Source organism: Lepisosteus oculatus, chromosome 10 (assembly GCF_040954835.1).
Source record: "Lepisosteus oculatus isolate fLepOcu1 chromosome 10, fLepOcu1.hap2, whole genome shotgun sequence".
Lineage (NCBI taxonomy): Eukaryota > Metazoa > Chordata > Actinopteri > Semionotiformes > Lepisosteidae > Lepisosteus > Lepisosteus oculatus.
The window spans coordinates 2,842,561-2,865,570 of NC_090705.1; the positions used below are offsets into that span (position 1 = coordinate 2,842,561).

At 38.9% G+C, this 23,010-nt stretch overlaps 1 long non-coding RNA gene across 1 annotated transcript in view; it reads right to left on the reverse strand.

The window, feature by feature from the left end:
• LOC107078661 (uncharacterized) overlaps positions 1-22,729 on the reverse strand; it is a 46,267-nt gene extending 23,538 nt beyond the window's left edge. The window contains exon 1 of the long non-coding RNA XR_001479615.2: positions 22,512-22,729. This is a non-coding gene — a long non-coding RNA (uncharacterized lncRNA). The remainder of the gene's footprint in view (positions 1-22,511) is intronic.
• Between the last annotated feature and the right edge of the window lie 281 nt (positions 22,730-23,010).

Genomic DNA, 23,010 nt, shown 5'->3' on the forward strand with positions numbered 1-23,010 from the left:
ATTTCAATTTGATTTTCTTTATAGTTGAGGTGCTTTTGGCATTTCCATTTTCCCTCCATATGTGCACTGATGTTAAGTGGTATCATTACCATTTTCTACCTGGGGGTTTGTGAGATAACACGCACTAGTGATAGCTCTATTCTGAGAAGAGTGGGAGGTCTGGGCACCAGTCATGCATTTTTAAAGACTGGTTGGTGATATTTTTTTAAATATCCTACCTTATAATATGGCATATTATCAGCTGAGTCATAAAGTTTCCTTTATTAATTGAACAAAAAAATACTTCAGTACCTTTTCCACTCTCATATACTAAACACCAAGGCAAATTCATTTAGACAACAACAGAAGCACTGAATGCTTATGTTAGAAACATTAGATAGGATATAGAGCATTCGATTATGGTTTTACAGTACTTACAGTAACAGCCACAAGGAAATAGTGGCATGCTGTATATCCACATTTGGAAAATAACCTTACTGTAAGATAATTCACTTAATGACACAAGTTCAGACATCAGTGTGGTAAAATCATTCTGTCCTGCTTTGGTAATAAAGTGAATTACTGTTGCCAAGAGTCTGAACACAGTAAGGTTCTGTGTCTTAGATTGCAGAAAATGAGTTCAATACACTAAACATTAATTGTATTTATTTTGCATGTATTTATGTACATGTTATTTATGTTATGTTATTACATGTTAATGTTATTGCTATTGTGTTACTGGCTATTGTCTTATCTTCTGTCCTATTTATATACTGCACCTGAGTGACTAATGAGAAACACTTTTCATTATACTATGCACCTGTAAGTTTAATGACAATAAAGTTGAATTGAATTGAATTTAATGTATTAAACTTACTTAATGTACTTATAGAAAGTGCTTGTGTAATGTACTTAATGGACTCAACAAAGCCTGAGAACCCCTTAATTGATACCATTGTTTAGAGAAGCAGGTCCACCCTCCTGTCCTGGTAAACTTAACTCTCATTCAATGTTTTAATTTTATGCCCAGTTTCATAAGGGAACTACCAATGGTCCACAACTATGAAGCAATAATGCACTTTTTTGTACGTTTAAAGTGTAACTTGTTCTCAAGTAATAAAGTAATAAGTATAGACCATGAGATATTGCATGCGTTTACAAAAGTATGTTTCATCCTTGCACTACACTCCATATATCTAAATATTAACATCAAACTACAGTGCTCTCTGGCTTATTACAACTCAGAAAATGAGCATAGATGCTCCATTTTGACCTGTGTTGGACTGAACCACAGCTGAGAGAAATTAATTCCAAGAGAAAATTAACCATTTGCAACATCTTGTAAAAAAAAAGTCAATTAAAATACTGCTTACACCGAGCCAGTTGTTCTAAATTCATCTAGTGCACTGTTATTGTGTTAATAACCTTCTTTCTTTTATAAACTAACACCTGGATTCAACCCCAAATTATACAGAATAAAATAATGTTTCCTCACATGGGAGTCTTCAGTATTACCTTTGGTAGGACAATTTATTTCACATCTTGTCTAAAAATGTGTAAATGAGCAGGGTACTGAGATTTTTTTTAATTACTTTGCTTTAATTTTATTTGTTGAAGTCTGATTTCTATTATAATAATGGTGTATCCTAAAACTGCCACATAACACTGATAATCTTGGTGTTGTTTTTAAACACTTTTAAAAAAAGAGTTGAACAAGACATTTAAACATCCATTATATGCAATTATATTATTAATTATAAACAAAATAATTTAGTCCAAGAGAAATAATTTACAAAAGTTGATATCCTTCAATGTACCCACGCTACCCTTAATGATAGCAGTAGACCAACTGATATGACCCCTACACATACTGGTAATTCAGGTTTATACAAAGAAAAACATTTTTAGCATAAAGAAAAATAATGTGCTTTTGAAAGTTATTCTTCATTTATCCAAGAATACAAGGTTCCAGGGAGCCGGAGACCATCCCAGCAAGCAATGGGTACAAGGCAGGATACACCCTGGACAGGGCACCAGTCTACTGCAGGGCAGATGCAAACACAGACATGCACGCATTCATGCCAGACCAATTCCCCCAGAAACTGAGTACCCTAGGAGTATATTTTTGCACTGTGGGAGGTTATATTTCTATAGCAGTTGTATAGGTATGTTATCACGAATGGAAGAAAAAGAGACAGGTTTACACCATGCAATGCAATACATTAAACACAAATAAGAGTTAGGATATAAAAATTAGTTTCAAGACCACATTTGAAAGTTCTGGCTGCCCAAGTTTTGCATGATTTGATATGGGCTGTGAGATGACCCTACAGCCTCGATGCTGCAGTGCAGGGGTTGCATAGTCTTCCAGTGTTTGGAGCCTTGTGTTAGAAACTGAAAGAATGCCAGCGTCCGAAGAGCACAAATGACACGTACTGTAGGTGTGTTCAGGTTTCATGGATCACTCGGCAGCCAGAGCCAGAGCTTCTACCCCCTGGAGGTGAGTAGCAGTGTTCTGAAATGGATTCCTTAGGGAGCTAATGGAAGGTCAATAAAACAGGTGATACATTGTTTTTTTGGTTAAAACTCAACACTTAAGTAGAAATATATGATAAGAGTGTTCACTGCGTTCTGCCAAAGCCATGCATATATAGTATATACTGTGCACGTATATCATTTGTTACATGACACAGAACCAATACATTATTTGTTAGATGCTTTACAAATGTTCTACAAAGAGGTTGGCTAATAATTCTATCTCCCTAGTGTCTAATTGGTTGCATTTTCTACTGGTAATGCATTCAATTAGTCATTTAATCCTCTATGTATTGTAATATGTTGTTGGATGGTGATTAATGATGTAAAGTATCTATTCAGTGTTCAAGGATTAACATTTTTGCATGTTGTACATCTTGCTAGATTAGATGGAAAAGTACCTTCTAATGAATTTTAGTTCACTTTGTATCAAGAATGCTTTTAGGTTTATGTCTTTTCTATATGAAATTAGAGGTGGAATTGTTGAAAATACCTAATAAGGTCTGAGGGCATCAGCCATTGTTGTTTTCCATGGTCTTGGTCTCTTAAATCCGTTTTGGTGGTTTCCATATTTTGATTGTACAAATTGTAAAATGATCTTTCGAGTTTTAAATTAAGTGGATTTGTGCAGCCAGTGTGCTATAATAGGAAAACCCTTCTCCATAATAAAACTAGGAAAGATTTTATCAGAATCCTGGAGCCTGCACTTACAACGAAAATGAACTGAGCATTCTGCTTGGCTTGGTGCACATCACAGAAGTCACCTCAGACTTCAAAATCTTTGAATGATTTTCACCTCATCAGCGAGCTCACATGGATTCACTTATTATACACTTGTATACCATGCACAGAGTGCCAGGACTGGAGTCCTGTACATAGCAATGCCAATGTTGAAAAGCTTTCAGACTTCCTTAACAAATCTATGTCCATAAACAAATGTATTCATGTTAAGATTACTGAACATGAACTTGCAAACTATTGTAACCAAATAAACATTTTTTAATTTATTTTCTTTGCATCATCATGTCAATCTTCCAGCAGGTGAAAAATTCAGTCACCAAAAATTGTAAACAGACAAATATTTAATCTCACAGATCAAAAGGTTAAGTATAATTGTTTATTATTTAAGGAAATACCCCTTAAATCTGTACCTTTGTTTTCACATGGGTCTGAATCCTCAAAACACCTGGGAACTGCACTGAGAAATCAAACAGCAAACTATTTTATATTAAGGCTATGTGACTGTACAAATTTATTCAAAGGAAAAGCAAGAACATTGAATATAGCCCCCGGTGCAGCCTTATAACACTCTGCCAAAAGTAAAGCCCATCTTCTCCCACTATACAGTGCCTTGCGAAAGTATTCGGCCCCCTTGAACTTTTCAACCTTTTGCCACATTTCAGGCTTCAAACATAAAGATATACATTTTTTATTTTATGTGAAGAATCACCAACAAGTGGGACACAATTGTGAAGTGGAACGAAATCTATTGGATTTTTGAAACTTTTTTAACTAATAAAAAAATGAAAAGTGGGGCGTGCAAAATTATTCGGCCCCTTTACTTTCAGTGCAGCAAACTCACTCCAGAAGTTCAGCGAGGATCTCTGAATGATCCAATGTTGTCCTAAATGACTGATGGTGATAAATAGAATCCACCTGTGTGTAATCAAGTCTCTGTATAAATGCACCTGCTCTGTGATAGTCTCAAGGTTCTGTTGAAAGCGCAGAGAGCATCATGAAGACCAAGGAACACACCAGGCAGGTCCATAATACTGTTGTGGAGAAGTTTAAAGCCGGATTTGGATACAAAAAGATTTCCCAAGCTTCAAACATCCCAAGGAGCACTGTGCAAGCGATCATCTTGAAATGGAAGGAGTATCAGACCACTGCAAATCTACCAAGACCTGGCCCTCCCTCTAAACTTTCAGCTCAGACAAGGAGAAGACTGATCAGAGATGCAGCCAAGAGGCCCATGATCACTCTGGATGAACTGCAGAGAACTACAGCTGAGGTGGGAGAGTCTGTCCATAGGACAACAATCAGTCTTACACTGCACAAATCTGGCCTTTATGGAAGAGTGGCAAGAAGAAAGCCATTTCTCAAAGATATCCATAAAAAGTCTCGTCTAAAGTTTGCCACAAGCCACCTGGGAGACACCCCAAACATGTGGAAGAAGGTGCTCTGGTCAGATGAAACCAAAATCAAACTTTTTGGCCACAATGCAAAACGATATGTTTGGCGTAAAAGCAACACAGCTCATCACCCTCAACACACCATCCCCACTGTCAAACATGGTGGTGGCAGCATCATGGTTTGGGCCTGCTTTTCTTCAGCAGGGACAGGGAAGATGGTTAAAATTGAGGGGAAGATGGATGCAGCCAAATACAGGACCATTCTGGATGAAAACCTGTTGGAGTCTGCAAAAGACCTGAAACTGGGACGGAGATTTATCTTCCAACAAGACAATGATCCCAAACATACAGCAAAATCTACAAAGGAATGGTTCACAAATAAACGTATCCAGGTGTTTGAATGGCCAAGTCAAAGTCCAGACCTGAATCCAATCGAGAATCTGTGGAAAGAGCTGAAAACTGCTGTTCACAAACGCTCTCCATCCAACCTCACTGAGCTCGAGCTGTTTTGCAAGGAAGAATGGGCAAGAATTTCAGTCTCTCGATGTGCAAAACTGATAGAGACATACCCCAAGCGACTTGCAGCTGTAATCGCAGCAAAAGGTGGCTCTACAAAGTATTAACGCAAGGGGGCCGAATAATTTTGCATGCCCCACTTTTCATTTTTTTATTAGTTAAAAAAGTTTAAAAAATCCAATAGATTTCGTTCCACTTCACAATTGTGTCCCACTTGTTGGTGATTCTTCACATAAAATAAAAAATTTATATCTTTATGTTTGAAGCCTGAAATGTGGCAAAAGGTTGAAAAGTTCAAGGGGGCCGAATACTTTCGCAAGGCACTGTATATATTAAAAAAGCATCATAGATACTTTTCCATTTACCATATACCATTTTCCCTGGTGTCACCAGCTGCCCAGGATGACTAGAAGGCAGGCATTCAAATAGTCCCCCGAGGCCATACTGTATCTTTATATTAACAGCTAGTGGAAAAAATACTGAGACTTTGGGCATAAGGAGAATGGTTCATGGACTTGGCAGTTTTAATTAGTCTGTTGTCTGTGTTGCCAGTTTGGTTGTATGACAAACATGCATTTGTCTCCATGTTTTTTTGGCTATATGGTGGTCTGTTGTCTCTCTTCCTGTGACATTAAATACAAGGGGTTTTATGAAAACAATTGTTTTGTCTAGGGAAAGGATCTAATCTCCCTTAAAGACCAGTTGTCGTCTGTGGTTCCAATTCCTACAGTACTGTAATGGTAGACAACAGAATGTTTACCCCCAACTATGCCAGTCGGCTAGATTGCAGGTAGTTTTAATATCAGCAAGATGAATTCTTTCTCTTGTGGTTGAATGCTGAGAGACCTGGTTGTGCAATGACCGGGACAGGAAGGTCATGTAGCCAGCCATCTTTCTGTCACAGGTATTATACAAGGAAAGAGGCATAAATAACAGCAATGTTATGAACAGTGAGCTGCAAATCAAAGACAAGCATCACAAATAGGACCCTATGTGTCTCCTTCAGTCATGGTACCAATACTAGCAATAGTCAACTCCTCCATTATCAGAGACCTCTTCTTCCTGTTAACATCTGCAGCAGCACATGACCTTGGAGGAGTTTCCAGATTCAGGGAAGCAGTCTGATGCTCGTCCATCACAGGGCACACGCACAGACGTCTTCACTTCCAGCTCCGCATACAACATATTTTTTCTCCAAATTGTTTATTTTTAACTACCTCTGGTGGCAGAATAATTTATCACATATTCCAACAGAACAAACACTTTTTTTCCCCCCTTTGGATGTGTGATGCTTGCTGGGGGGATTTATGCCTGATAATCCAGAACCTATCCCGGAAGCACAGGGAAAGCGACGGGATACTACAATCAGGACTCCCAAGATGGACACCCTTCCATCACGGGACACACACGGTCAGGGACCGTCCACACGAAGCTTTCTGTGGACATGGACAGACCACAGAAGTTCTATACAGAAGGTGCCTCAACCCAGAATTGAACCCTGGAGCCAAAATCTGTACCACAACTGTCCTAAAGGCTGCTCCAATTGTAGGGACATAGTAGTGTCCTGAACATTGATTAAGGCATGCATGACTTACCAGATTCTCTTCAGCATGTTCGTAACAATAGAGGAAATAAAAACTGCTACCAGATACTACTGGTTGAACACCCACCAGGGTTGGAGTTGATGTCAAGCCAAAAGTGGTGGTGATGATGGGGGGTGTTGACTCAGACAGCTGGTTAGATTAACAGCACTGTTAGTGAATATGTTTAACAGATAGGGGATTAAGGCTAGAATTGAGGGAATGGTGCCAGGTGGACTCTCATTCTTGATGTGAGTGTGTGTGTGTGTATCTGCCCTGCGATGGACTGGCATCCTGTCCAGAGTGTATCACGCCTTGCTTCTTGGGAAAGACTCCAGGCCACCCTGAATTTGACGAACTGATGTGATGATGAAAAACCCACATAATTACGTGCATTTGCGTACAAGTTACATTTATTATTCTGCATTTTTACAGAAAGCACATTAAGCAGCACAAAGTTCCCCAATCAGCTCAACCCATCATTACATTACATTGTTCAGAAGTAGGTAATTTTTCAGTTTTAGGCCATCAATTTTATTTCTTACTGTAAAATAAATTCAATGAAAAATATAAACTGTAGTGTGAATGTCATCAACACAATGGCTTGTTCTGTGGCTCACCGGGTTCGAGGTTCCAGACTGGCTTCAAAGGTAACTACCTGCCTTTATCAACACAGAAGAACACCCCAATCTGCAACTGTATGGGAAGAATCACTACTGCCTTCCCTTTCCTTAAAACAAAGCAAAACTAAATTGCCTGTGTACCTGCTCTGATGTTTTGCATCAGTGATATCAAATTTATAAGATTCTAAGTTATTTGAAAAGCTATTTGCCCAAAATGGTTGTCCACATGAATGTCCAGTAGGGAACTGCTCAGTCAGGCCTCTTTAAAATTCTCACTTCATTCACTTTTTCGATATTTTGTATAGATTTACTGTATTTTGTTTCCTTCCTAATAATGATAACTACACAAAAAGTAACATACAGCAACGTCCATCCCCCAAAATTCAAAGCTCTTCATGCTCTTGAGGGGAACAACGTTTTTAAAAGATTACATGCACAAGGCTGATTTATGTAGATCAAGGCATTTGGAGGTTTCAGATTCTGCTTTCAATGTTGATGCTCAGTGAACAGTGAACGTTTTCTTTCATGAATTTTATTCCGATTCAGTTTTTTGCCTTTAAAGCCAGCGTGCTGTAAGTCATCCTCATATACTGTAGAGAAACTCATGTCAAAACCGTGAAACACTGCACACTAGGTGGCAATCCTTTAACATGAACACAAAAGTAAAACCGAAAAATAGAATAAGAAATTGAAACCAGTGGGAAAAATGTGAATGACAAGTCATTAGTTAATTGTTCATGCATACTGATTTGTTTACACTAATCATTATTCAAATATCACAGCATCTACCTCTTCGTATTACCATTGCCAAGTATAGATGACACGTCAAGAAAAAATGCAATACACATTAAAAGTATTCATTTATTTCCGAAATTTATGTTAAGCACTGTTTCTTAAAATACTTTGAAATCTAAAAGTCTTAAATTTTTAAGAACATTGTATGACCACTTTCTAACTGAGAGACGTCCAGAATTCTTACTTAATTTTCTCAGTGCTGTAATGAAATCTGCCGTGCTCAGTATAATAATTACATCACTTCCTTGGCAACTCCGCGGGCCAGAGACAGGCAGCTCCGGAGAGTTCATTTGTCAAAAGAATCTGGAGATCATTGTTCACTTAGTTCAGATGTACTTCGGTCACTACAGTACTAATAATGAAAGCAAGATGTTGCAATTATTGTATGTATGGTAACAGGAAAAGGGTGCAAGTGTTTAAGGACAGAAGAGAGTCAGTGAAAAGTCCAAGCACCAGGCCTTTGTAAAGCAGGAAATTGCGAGAGCTGTGATTTACAGAGTTTTTGCTTTGTGTTGACTGACCTTTTAATAAAGACCTCCCATAGAAACAGCAGACAGTAGACCACCGAGCAGGAGGAATGATTCTGTATGTCGCAAGACTTCACAATGTACCTCTCAAGAATTATAAGTGTATTTATTAACTCCAGGAAAAACACAAGTGATGCAAGTTATGAAACTATGAGTAGACACACATACTGAATATATGATGTGCACTGGTACATGTGTTTTGTATGCTTACTTGCGGTTTCTGTAGGGAGACAAGGGGGAAAGGAAGAGATATGATATGACAAAAAGTTCGACAAAATAACAAAAATATTAAATATAGATTTTATTGTTTTAGTCTTGGAGACCATTTAAGAACGTTAAACCCTCCAGACCTGACACTGATCAGCTGATCTGTAAGAAAAGAAAAGCTGCATCAAAGGCAGTGTTTGAAACAGAAACACTGTACTATCTCATCGGGGCTTCTCAACTCACACAAATGTTAAATAAATGTGACACTGAAGAAAAAACATGATGAAACAATTTATCTCTTCTATATATAATTTCTGTGTAATTGAAGGTCTTTGATAAATGCATATGTATGTTTATAATTGTAACCGGTAGAATTAAGGTGCAGGTCAGAATTCAGTCTTGACTCAGGAAGAGAGTAGCTCTGATCAAGCTATATCGTTAATACAGATTTACTGTACGTAGCTGAAATTAAAACTCATTAAGGCATTAATCATGTTCCACCATCCACTGGCGGCGCACAGAACATGTCTGTTTATCAGAGGTTAATAAGACAGATAATTCAACTGAGAAAGCTCTAATTGGCCTAATTCACTAACTGACCTCTCCCCACTTCTGTTCATCAGCACAATTGAGTCCTGATAAACCCTTTAATTGTAAATTGCACACAGCTGCAGGCTTCTTATCATGCTGGCACCAAAACACTATCATTGAATGCTTCATCTCTGACCTGCTAATTTGGAGCATATGTAACTGTTCTTAAAGTGGAGGGGATGACATGCCACAAACAGCAGATGTTGCAGCTGCCCCGAGACGCTTTATTTAATTCAATTACATCTTTTGGAGATATGTAAAAGAGGAGCCGTGAGGGATGGGGGGTCAGGGAATGTAAAAACCGAGCCCCCGGTGGAGGCCCAGGTGGCTTGATAGGCAAATGATTGGGTGAATATCTAAACAATCTTTTTCAGTGTGGAGATTGACGGCTAATCAGGGTCATGAAGTGTTATCACACTGATGAGTCGAGCTCAGCCCCCGGGCTGCTCTGCAATTAATGCTGCTTTGAAAAGAAAAAGAAAATATTCGCCATCTGGCAATTATGGTTCATAGACTCCATGGTTATCCACACACTTAGTTTAAATGCAATTGTAATCTTATTCTTACCAGTTCTAAAGCTCATAATGGTGGCCTTAGGCTGTGCCTCCATGCCATATCGGAATGAGCAGTGTAATCCATTGCAATTCATGAGCTGAATTCACTGCTTCAGTATAGAAATACTAATGATTCTCTTTTTCTGTGGAATTATTTATGTATTTGGTTAAATTGGAAGAATTTAACAGCTGCACTTTCTGAATGATGAATTTCTATCACTGGCTACAGGGAGAGAAACGTAGATATGTACAGTATTTCACGAATATTTCTATATCTAATCTACGTCTATATGTATATTGAAAAAAGAAACTGTTCAACAAATTTAGAAAAACGTACATTACCACAAATTAGTATAAAGTACCACAAATAGCAGCTTAATAAAGACCCTGTTTGTCGTATTTCGGTGGCAGACAACTCAAGACCTTGAGGGCCAGGGACCTCTGGACTTTCCAAGGATTTCTGTTTAATTACCCACACCTCAGTACCTTGAATATAAAACTCACTTTGATGAGTGGAATAAACACTTAGTCCTATCAAGAAACCTGGAAAACTGGGAGCCCTGAGACCTCAGAGACAGGTAGTTCAATAACTAGTACTGTTGGGAACCAGTGCATGCTCATTTGTAAGTGACAAAAAACAGTTCAATCTCATACACAAGCACAGAGAGCATCTCTACTTTGCAGTGGGCATGTATAATAGATCTTAAGAAGATCTTTGTTTTTAGGAAAGCATACATTTATCCACAGGGATGATTCTTGTGATCCCAATAGTGACTAGTGAACTTAATCTTACTTAATGTTCCTTATGACAACACACAGTTTGAAGGAACAAAATCATTTTCTAGTATATAACGAGCCACACGCATGGAAGGAATCATGACTGAAAATGTACAGCAATTATTAGAAGAATTTTCCTATTTCAATAAATAAAAATTGCTAGCCAGGCATAAACATTACTTCAAACCTGAAATCTGTATTTTAGCACTATCCCTTACAAAATCAATGGTTGATAGTGTATCAAAAGCTTGGGACTTTTATGATTAAAGGGTTAAAAAGCCTGTCACATGAAAACTGTACCACCTTAAAGGTGACTCAATTTTAACTAATTCCTACCATCCCTAAAGCATTCTATGATTGTTGAGGTTTCCTGTAAAGGGATAATTATACATATTGAATTATTAACAGTCATTATCAAAGCTCGTGCTTAAGTTGTTTTGCTGTAGTATAAGGTTTCTCTGATCTTTGGCAATCATTATTTATTAAAAGCTTCAATGCTTTTCCCAGCTGGAATGCAGGCATGTGGCTTAATAAAGTAACTATCCTGTGTGCCCCATTTAACTGGCGTTGGCATTAACATATTAGGCTAATTCCACACTTGAAAAACTTGAGCAAATTGTATTTATTGGCTCAGTTTAAATTTTTATCACAAAAACAAATTAAGTCCATAAGTAGTTTGAATTTCCAAAGAACAGACTGTGGCTTAGAATTATCTTGGTTGGGCCTGTTCAGGAACTCCCTGCTTCTGAGCTCATTGCACTTGGATTGGTTCTAAATCATTCAAGATCACCACTTTGCTATACACCATTGATATGAAGCTGTTTTTAAAAGGACAGAAATGTCCAGTTTTTCTCCAAATGCTCCAGTTTCCTCTCACCTTGGACAAACTTTCTAAAAACACTGGCCTTTTGCCCGTGTATTAATAAGCCTACTTTCAGCACAGGTGATCAGGGTTCAGTTTAGGCTCAGGATACAGTACGTTCCCCTCCTCTGTTGAAATAGTAATTCATTTATTGTATCAAGGCAGCATACATAATCTGGCCTTTGATTTTTTCCAAACAGGAAACAGAGGTGAAGGGGCTGATCCTTCTTCTTCATGATGGTCAAATCTGGTGCTGAAAATGCACTTTTCTCAAAGACAGGCTTGAGAATATCGGCATTCCAGCAGTTTCAGATCAGAGTGAAAGGAGGAATATACGGTACAGTATCTATAGCTAGTGGTAAGTTCATTCAAAACAGCAGGCAAACTCCAAGAGATGGTATATTCTGCTGTCATCGAAACCATTAGTACTATGATTGCCCAATTCAACAGAGAAATGGCCTAATACATCGTGGTTACATGGAGCTAATAGAACAGACATCTGTACAATATAATGGAAAATGAACTTTCACAATTAGTTGTACATGTGGACTATATTATGGATTCCATTAGAATCACAGGAGATAACCTCCATAATATGGTGTTCAACAGGAGAGCATCAGGGCTTCTCATCCACACCCCCTAGTGCTCCCACCCTCCCACCTCGAGGAGACCTGTAGTACCATTTTTCCCACTGGTGTGCCTGTTTCCATGTCTGACACAATACAGCTAAGGGCTTTGAAATAAACCTGCTGCAAAGCCTGTCTGCCTTCATGTGGGGTGTACAGTAATTGCATATGCTGAATGGGCACTTTTGATCTGGGATTGTAACTTAAACATCACCCAAATACGTCACGTTTCTCTGGGAGGCACCTCCATGTGCATATGTCCTCAAGCATGTCGCTGTTATTGTGCGAGATGGTGCCCTAGCTCGTTCTGTCAGCCCAATACATTGAGGAGAGAGAGTCGGGGTTTCACAGCTTTGCCGAGTCCTTACCTGGTCACCAGAGCATGTGTGGGCCACACTCGCCCAGATCAACCCAGATCAGCCATCCCCTAACCAAGGGATCAAACACCATCACGCTGCACAGACACTGGACAAGGTGGACAAAGTGCAATCAAGCTGGATGTCCCACGCAAAGGTGTGCTCCACAGACAAATCAAGACCTCATCCTGGAGAGGAACCAATGGTGTGGGATGGCACAGAAAGTCTGACCACACCCAGCTTGTTATCAACACCGAGGAGCTGATCGGGAGTAGCAGTGTGGAGCAGTGGTTAGGGCTCTGGACTTGTGACCGGAAGGCTGTGGGCCCAAATCCCAGGGAAGTATTTACCACAAGGGAAAACACCCCCAAAAAGTGGGGCAGTGATGTCGTATCAAGAGGAAAGTACTTCACCTCAGTTTCTCTGAAATGTCTCAATCTGTATGGGATGAGTACAAATCTCAGGACCCTTTAATTTGAAACATCCGCCAAACAAAATAATATTTATTGGGTGAATATAACCTATATACTGTATAAGCTCAGCTTGTTTCTTTTATCTCTGAATTTACTTAAATTATCAGGAACAAGATGACAAAAAGAAACAAAACTGTGTTTTGAATTACACAGGAGCATGAGCTGTACTGACACTTTATTAACAATATTTAATTGTCACATTTTCAACATTGTACTGGCATTGTGGTGGAAAGTATAACAGCCTAGATCCATCAGTAAAGAACTTGCTTTGATTTTGTTCTGACATATATTTAAAATGTACCTTTTATAAAAGGCGTGGCTATGCTCATTTCATACTGGGAACTCACACACAGATGAGAATAAATCGCCTCTTTGAGTTCATCTTAGATGTCCAGTCATATTAATATGCGCTAATGGGAGATTTGCATTTTGATTTCATGTAAAACAATTCTGCTACCAGCAAATTTTCAAAAAACCGAGAGCATTGATTAAGCCCTGACCAGTAAACAAACATGTTTTAAATAAACAGAGCTTGTGAAGTTCATCTATGATTCATGCTATATTACTGGCTGATTTATGTTTACCAACAGAAATTAAAGCTACACATCACTGCAAGTAGGCTTCACAAAGGCAAGAGATTTAATTAGCGAAAAAATGTATTGATGTGCATATTCACTAATGTTGCTACAGTGTATGGGCAGTGAATATTAGGATAGATCTGTATATGCAAAACTCATATTGGCACTTTTTATCCTTTGCAAAAAAAAAATGGAAAAAATATATACTCCTTGCTGTTACAAAAATGCACATTCAATCCTTTTCAGCAACTTTGTGACAGAATTAACCTGCGTATCTATCATGTATAAATTGATAAACATACTGTTTGCTGTTTTAACTTTTTTTTTCCCCGAGTTAAAGTCTGATTAAATAATCATTTGAACTCCTCGGAGAGCCAATCTGAGTTATTCCCCCAGATTTTCACCTTGGGGACATATTGTCCCTTGTCACTGAAACCTCAGGGACAGAAGGCTAAGCCACAGGGTAGCACAGCAGGAAATTGAGATTCTGATGAAACAACGCTCAGTTAATGAAGGCATGGCCCATGGCTTCCACTGCTTTGCCATATGTTTCAAGAAATGCAAATTGCCCCAATTCAAACAACTTTTTCATCTTGATATATGCAAATGTGTTTATAAATACTATCTTATAAATATAGCATTACATTTTTAAGAACTGCTTAAACTCCCTTTACTGTTCCTGGAACACATGAGTAAAACTTTTGACCTACAGCTGCTTAATTGTCCCCCATGGGAAACTGTAAAGTAATTTTCCAGGCTATGATGTACAATGCATTCACTTTGAAATGAGTTTAAGTAGTTGTTTACACAAAGCCTGTCAAACTTTTACAGTTTGTTTCACATTATCTGTTTAATTTTTTTCCTAAAAGGTATATTAGACAGTTTATAATTGATATGGTTATTTTCCTGTGAAATTTCAAATTGACTTCATAAGTCATATTTTTATAATGGCTTTCAGTATTTAAATACATCCAAAAAGAAACAAACTGATAAATGTCGCTGTTTGTATAAACATTTAAAGAGACAGACAATATTCGGAGATTGAATGTGCCAAATTATAACATCTTCTATGGGGATTAGCCTGTAGGAAATACTCATTAATATTACAAAAAATAATTTATAATCTAGTATTAATCAATAGTCTTTTTCTACTGTTAACAAAACCAATACATTAACAATATTCTAATATATATTGCATTTATCATGTTGATGGTCAATTGTAATGAATGTTACAGAGAATAATGAAGGGAATTAACTAATCCCTCCATTATTCAGAGAACAACCCTTATTCCTGGTGTGGTTATAATGGAGGCACAGGGCACAGGGCAGGACCACACCTGGGTGGAACAGCAAGGCACCTACACCCAATACTACAATCAAAGTCAAGCACTACTCAATGCTTCCTAAAACTGAGAAAGAAACAAATGCATAGCAAGTGTTGTTTTGTAAAAGAAGCATTTGCATTTGTCTTATTATCTAAAGTTCAAGTGGTTTGATATTTTTGAAATGTTACCCTTATATAACAGCAGTTATGATAATGATTTGTATTGGTATAACTCTTTGCATCCCAAAGCATCACATAGTACTCAGCGCACAGGAGGGTATCCACCTCATCAGTCACTGACATGCAGCCCCACCCGAGTGATGAGTGGCAGCTGTCTTGCTCCAGCAGCCCTGTTGCCCTACAATCAGGGGGAGGAGGGAGAAGTTACTTCACCAAATAAATGAAAGGGGAACTGCAACTTCATTTTGGGGTTATGATAAACCTACAACAGTGAGTGCATTTGAAACCACAACAAAACTACACAGTCACGTGCACAATCTCAAATTTCCATCACAAAAGAGACCAAGTTTCAATGTATGCACAGTGCCGTATTGCTGCCATTGTCTGTGATTCAGTACGAGGCAACAAAACTTTCAGTGAAGCCAAAAGTTACATTGTAAACTGGCTTTAGACCAAGTGAATTTTGCCACTATGTTAATGGCAAAGATTTTCTTGAAACCAACACATGTATTTTTTTAAAAATGCAAAAAAAAGAGCAACCTGCCAACCAACTAAAGAATACGTAATTAACGCTGTTAGGAGACTGAGATCTCATTTGCAGAGATTAGTGAGCAGGAAGGGTCAGTGATTTCTTGTCAACCTGTGACAAAATGGCCACCCCACAGTGCTTTCACAAAGTTCACGATTTTACAGTTAATGGGAAATTTGTAAAATTCTGCAATACCGTCAATTAATTTACCTACCAGTCTGAGAAACTGGGACTGTAGTTTCCCCTGTAAAGAGGGGGCTTTAAGGAGGCTGCATTGTGCAACCTCAGCGTGAACTTTTAACAGGAAACCGGGACAATACCCTGAGACCCCAGGTAGTCAGGATGTTAGTTTAACCTCTCATCAAAAAGGAACTAATGGTCCAGAGAGAGAAGAGCACCACCTGCAGGTCCACCAACATTACTTACAACAGCAACCAGGGTTTTCTCAGGTCTCCTTTTCCAGTACTGACCAGACCCCTCAAGGTCTGACGAGTTCCGGCTGCAGAGTGGTAATGCCTCTCCCTGGAACTTAACATAACTGAGAGATTCTTGGTATAGGAAGTTACAGTGTGCCAATAATGTTTCCTAAAGGCAGCAAAATGTGATGTGGTCAGATCTTAGAAGCTAAATGAGGAGGGACCTAGTAACAATTACGGATGGAAGACTCTGGTGGAAAGAGACACTGTTGCTCCAGGAGGCTACACTCCTAATCGTTCGGGAAAAAAACTGGTTCTCATGTCTTAGAATGGCATTAGGGGCACTGTGTTGAATTCATTAGTGAATGGCACCAGGGCTACTCATGTATCTAAGTGATCATCTAACTTTCATCCTGCTTTAAATTGAGACAGCCTGGTTCTTCTGTCTAGCGGGAAGTGATGAATAATGGATCATTATATTGGCTTTGCAGCTGTATTTACCTGTCGATAGGATTGCATGGATCTGGATCAAGAGACCCAGCCATGTTGTTAAAACTGAAGCTGACTGTACAACAATCACAGTTTTATTTTATATGTGTATTAGAATTGATTACTAAAATGCACTTAAGATGCTCTTACATCAAATGTCATTCTGGGGAATTCAAGTTTAATATTAACTTTATATGTAATCAGGTTTTTAGTAATTTGCTTTGTTTTGTTCTTTTTAAACAATTTGGCTTTGAGGCCATTAACAAGTTAGAAGGAATATAAGCTGAACCTAGCTACATTTATCTATACATTATGAAGTGAAAAAATGAAATCATCTTGTATTAGTGTATACAGTCTTTAAAATACACCTAGAGAAATGTATTATCCTCACAACCTATGGTGGTGCTATAGCTTTGAAAATGTTTTCTCTCCTTTTAATTTGTGTTTTAAAAAATAAATGGCACACTTCCTGTATTCTAATATGAATATGCTGTAAATCTCCATAGTGCACATTAATTCCAGCAGCAGGACTTAATTTTCGAGCAGCTGTTTCATTTATTAAAATCAATGATGTAAAAAGACCCTACTATGTGAAGTAACTCTGTAACAGGAATTGATACACACATTGTAGTAAAGGCTAACATGCGTGCAAGTTCACTGTGCATTAGGCCTCCTTCTTCCAATTGCAGACTAAATATTTCAGACCTCTAGCTAATCATTATGACGAAAAAGGTATTGGTGCTGATAAATGTTGAACTATAGTTATTATAACTATGAGGTTCACAGTAAGCTAATTAGCTCCTGAGATCCTGCAATAATTTCAAGGGTTATGAACTAGATGTTAATTAATCACACAGCTCCCAGATATTTGTAACATACAGCGTGACTGTGAGGTTGCATATAAAGTAGGGTTAGGCACAAATACTGAAGTGTTGTTTGTGGGAGAATACTGCACAGCAAGCAGCAAAGTGTTGCTGTATGTAGTGCCAGGTCTAAAAAAATGCATTTTCGCTTTCACAGAAATTTAAAGGGGCCTTGTTATGTTTAAATCAGCACCTGCTTTGATGCCGTAAGCTGGTGACATTTTGTTTAACCATCTGTCATTTCTTATTATTCTTAATTTTTAAAGAGAAGTCTGAGCTATACCATTCCAAAGTCTGCCAATAAATAAACAATTGATTAGGAAATGTATCTGCAGAAAAGGATCCCGGCAAACTGTGAGGGACAGACAGGGACTTTCTATATTACATCCTAAATCAGATCAAAAACACAGAAACATGACGTACAAAGCTAAATTCCATAACCAGCATCAAGAAAAACAAAAAACCAATATATTTTAGTTGTATAAACTATTCAGTTGTGCCTCAATAAAATGGGTTAAACTAAACCTGAATCACTGACAACAGGCAGGTGTTACATAAAAAATACAGTTACAGTACAAAAAAATTAATACAAATAAAATCTTTATAAATATTATTTGTGAAACCAGAATTTGAGATTTACACCTATACAGAAAATTGAAATAAAGCTGATATATATATATATGCATTCCAAATTAAATAAATCATACCTATCCGAGGGGCTTTTTTAAGTAATTTCATGTTTCATGTGATGGACATGTACGTGGGTGTTGACTTCTTAAACAGTCTAAGAGTTTCATCATTGTGAAAGCATTGCCGTTTGGATTCCAGAGATGTTTTTTTGTGATGAGTTCTTGTTCTTCTACAGGTGACTAAATTAAGAATCTATTCCAAAACATTACTGCAGAAAGAATAGTTTATATAAAAGTGCTGCCGTCCAGCAATTCACTTTGGCTTAAGTATCCCTGCTCTCTAGAGAAGCAATAGCGACCTCTGGTGGTTTTTGAAAAAGTTAATGCATTTGAAAGTTCACAAAGCAAGACCTGCATTTCTGTCCTTTATTCCCCGTTTCTTAAGATGTCCAATAAACGTATCACTCCCTAACTTACTCATGTTGTATACATAGTATAGCTAAAATTATGATATGCAAAATATTTTTACAGTTACAATGCTTTTCTTGAATTCTGTGCAGGAAACACCATGTCAATGGCAACTGAGATTGAAACTGACTTTCAAATTTCATCCAGTTTGGTATCTGATTTAGCCAGTGAAACACAAATGATTAGGCAGGTTTACTTCCACCCTAACCTGACAACAGGTGACCCTGTGCTCTGTTTGTTAGTGATGGTTTTAACCGTTTGCTTTTAATTTTTGTTTTATAGTGAAACTGTTTTCAGTTTTGCAAATCTAGTTGTGTGAATACCTGCTTTGAAATATGCATATATTTTTAAACACGTCCTGACAATATATTCAAATTGAAAACCTTGTAATTCTCAATTGTTTGCTCTCACCCATCCATTGTCTGTTATCGGAAAAACCTGAGAGGACCAATGGTCAGAACCTGCAAGGTGTGACCTGCCTCACTGTCTTGTGACCAATAACATTTTTTGCTTTGTTTTGTTGACACACAGAATCAAAAGTTATCTCTTAGCAAGGGACAATGGACAAATACTGACTCTTTAACACAATACAAAATGAATTGTAAGCTCAAAATCAAGTTATCACATTAATCATAAGGCAAGGGCAGCATGCCGCAGTAGTAGCAGTACATTTACTGTTAGAGTGCAGCAGATGAGCAGTTATGGAGAAGCACAAACAACCAACATCCCCTCCCATGGACCTGGAGAAGAAGACTGATCAACAGGGCACACGATAACCATGCTCATGGAGTGTCAACAAGCTCAGACCAAGGTGCCTGTGGAGAAAACACATCTCACTGCACAGAACCATGTGCAACCAGCCTGCTGAAATAACAAAAAACACTTGTGCTGTAAGTTCCAGCTTGACAATTGCCGTAGCATCCTATTGTCTGATTGCACGAAACGTGGACTCTCAGAAACTACAGGCGACGTTTAAGATAAAAAGCCGGTAATGACATTCTACATACTGACACCCAGGGCAGTTTTTCCAAGATGACCAACTCCATTGGTTCCCAAAGACCGGGAATGACACTTAAAGGCTTATATACCTAGTAAGTACATAAGAGGGAAGAAATCTGCTCGTACGAACGAATGTCAGTGCGCTTATATCCAAGATCTAGAACTTTCTTTGGAGATGTCCTAGTTGAGCTTAAATAAATTTTAACTTGCTTAAACTAAAAGCATAGTTTGACATTTCCTGACAGAAACAGGGCTGTATTTGAAATGTGAACAAAAAATGCCAACAAAAGGAATGTGGAATTCAAATTCAGGGAATATACAGTACACTGTACCCACACTTTACAGTGTAATAATAAGACTTAATTTACAATATTGGGTTTGGTCACTGTGTCACAAAAAGGATACTATACTTCAAAGAGGAAGAGTTCAAGGAAGAGCAACAGGAACGATTCCTGGTCTCAGGAGACTCTCATATATGGACAAGATGAAGCAGACAATTTTCTTCAGTCTAGGTGAAAGAAGATGAAGAGGAAATTTGATCCAAGTACATAAATCCTAAGGGGTCAACCATACTATTTCATGAAAGAACTGTCACAAGGGTCACAGCTGAACACTGAAACAGGCTTCCTAAACAAGTGCTTGAGGTCCAAACTAGACTTCTTCAGGAAGTGGTCTGTCAATGTTACATTCACTTCGCTACTTAGCTACTCAACAACCAAATGAGCAAATGAGCAAATACAGTAAAAATGGTGTTCTGATAGTCTTCCATACAACACAAAGAAAAAAAAGGAAATGAACTGTTTTAATCTAGCATGGGGTAAATGTATGTGCTCTGCCTCCACCACTCACTCAGCAACAAGAGCAGAGAGAAACAAAACAGAGAAAAACAAATTTGTTTCTGAATGGAGAGGGGGGTCTGCTAGTGCCATCTAGTGGCAAAGGCCACGTGTGTCCAATTGCAAGTGTAATGAATATGCTCCTGCGTATAACAGGGATGTCAGCCGCCCGGGCTGGGGGAGTTCTCCTTTAGCTCAGCCGGCAAGTTCCCTGTTGCGCGACCCTGGTGACCCAGGTCCGCGCCCAGGCAGTGAGGGACGAACTGGCAGGGCAGGAGTGGCAGGGGGTGGAAACCCCAAGAACCATCACACAAGCTGCAGGTTTCTCGTAAGTTATTCATTGGACTTCACACAGCTCTTTCCATGCTGAAGGACCCCAAAGCTTTCCACACGGATAGAAGGAAACCTACTCCATTCACCACCGAAGAGCAGACCCCCACCCGGATGACACATGGCAGCCATTCTGCACCACTGCACAGCAGATCAGGTGAAGCCGTGATGTACGGTAGCAATTATTTCACCAATCGTGTGGGTTGGGGGCGACAAGAAGATAAGATAAGATCACCTTATTGGCTATATACAATTTCTTGTGTTAGGAATTTGTCTTTTCGCATACCCCAGCTTGCTCTCCATGAGGCACACAGACAGGGAGAGAGAAGCTGGGGGTAAGAGCGCAGGGTCAGCCGGTTATACAGCACCCCTGGAGCAGCTGGGGTTAAGGCCCTTGCTCAGGGGCCCAACGGAGTAGGATTCCTCTGCCGGCCGCGGGATACGAACCGGCAACCTTCCAGCCACAGGCACGGATCCTGAGCCACAGAGCCATACTACCGCCCAGAAAGTGTTCAAGCGGGAGATACATCAAAATGCCTCACAGGGCTGGGGCTCTGGGTTCGATTCCAAACCTGCCTGGGGTCCTGTCTGCGTGGAGTTTGTACCCCCCCCGCCACCTGCTCCTGGTTTGAGAGTGTGTGTGACTTCATGTGTGTGTGTGTTCTGAGATCGACAGGCGTCCTGTTCCATCTCCTGCCTTGCGCCTGTTGCTTGCTGGGCTAGGCTTCAGCTCCCCTGTGACCCTATACTGGATAAAGTGTACAGAAAATGGAAGGATGGATGGATGGATTCTGGAATAGAAATAGAAATTAGCAAGGACACCAGGCCTATAAATCTAGGAATATTGCTCTCCCACAGTATTCAGCGCTTTAAGAAGCCACCAGTCTTCTCTCTGAGGAATGCACCTGCAGATTCTAGTCCAGAGGGTGGTGCGCCACCTACTGGTTCATCAGCAATGCACCACCCTCTGGACAAGCAAATGTTTATTTTCATAATAGCATAAAGTCATTGAAATCAAGCAGTTTGAGCTTGTCAATTTATCCCTTTTTTCTATTTCTGTCGAAAAAAACATCTTAAAACTGCCTGAATAAAATAATTGGAATGGCTTTGATGGAGAACAGTGTGTTGACACAGCACAGCAGTACCTTTTACACATTATTCAAAACTCAGCTCCTGAAATCTTCATTTACACTGCACAAATTAGTCCCAGCAGCAAGGCATAGAGATATTTGATAATTGACTCCAAGTCTCAGCACAAACATTACTATTTTTTTCTCTTCTATTTAAAGTAGTACACTGCCACTTCTGTTAAGGGAGAAATTTAGAATAGTTCCTCCAAATTCTACCCCTTTAATATATAGGCTTGTATTATGATGATGATGATGATGATGATGATGATGATGATGATGGTGATGCAAAGGAACAAGTAAAGGTTTATTTCAGGCTGAAAAGAGAAGAGAGACACAACGTTTCAGCTGTGGAGCCTTCTTCGGATGTCAAACCCAAAGACACCCCAAGAAGGCTCCACAGCCGAAACGTGTTTTTTCTTCTCTTTGCAATAAACCTTTACTTGTTCATTTGCAGCCTACGCATGTTGACGCAGCTACTTACTTGAACTACGTATTATTATTGTTGTTGTTGTTGTTGTTGTTTAATAAATTCCAAATTACAAATACATTGAAAATATTTTCTTAACGGATTTACCAAGAAAAACACAGGGGAAAAAACATTACCTACCGGCAGCCATAGAAGCTCGATACACCAAATCTTCAAATCTCCTCCCGTTTGGAGCTTTTCTTACATTTGGGCAGTTATGTTGCTGCTGTATTTAATAACTGTCCTTTACATTTGGTAGGACAAAAGGCAAAGGCCTGGTTACTCAGAAATGATTTAATTGCTTTAATTGCATTGTTCCAGCAGGACACTGTACTTCCAAACTTTATTGTCCTTCGGGAAACCGGTACAAAACGACAGCACCGGAGAGCTGTAGTTCCGCCTGCAGTCACAAGAGGGCGACTTCCGCGCTAACAAGGGAATTGTTCTCCAGGAACTCCCACGGTCGGATTAATAGTATTTTTCATTACCAAATCTCTCACATGAAGGACAACACAATATTTCTGGGGATTTTACTGAGTTATTGGTTTTCTCTGTTACAGAGACAAGAGTCCCAACAACCAAGGCATTAACACTGCTTGGAACAGAATAAAATAAAGCAGTACATAGTGAAATTGACTAA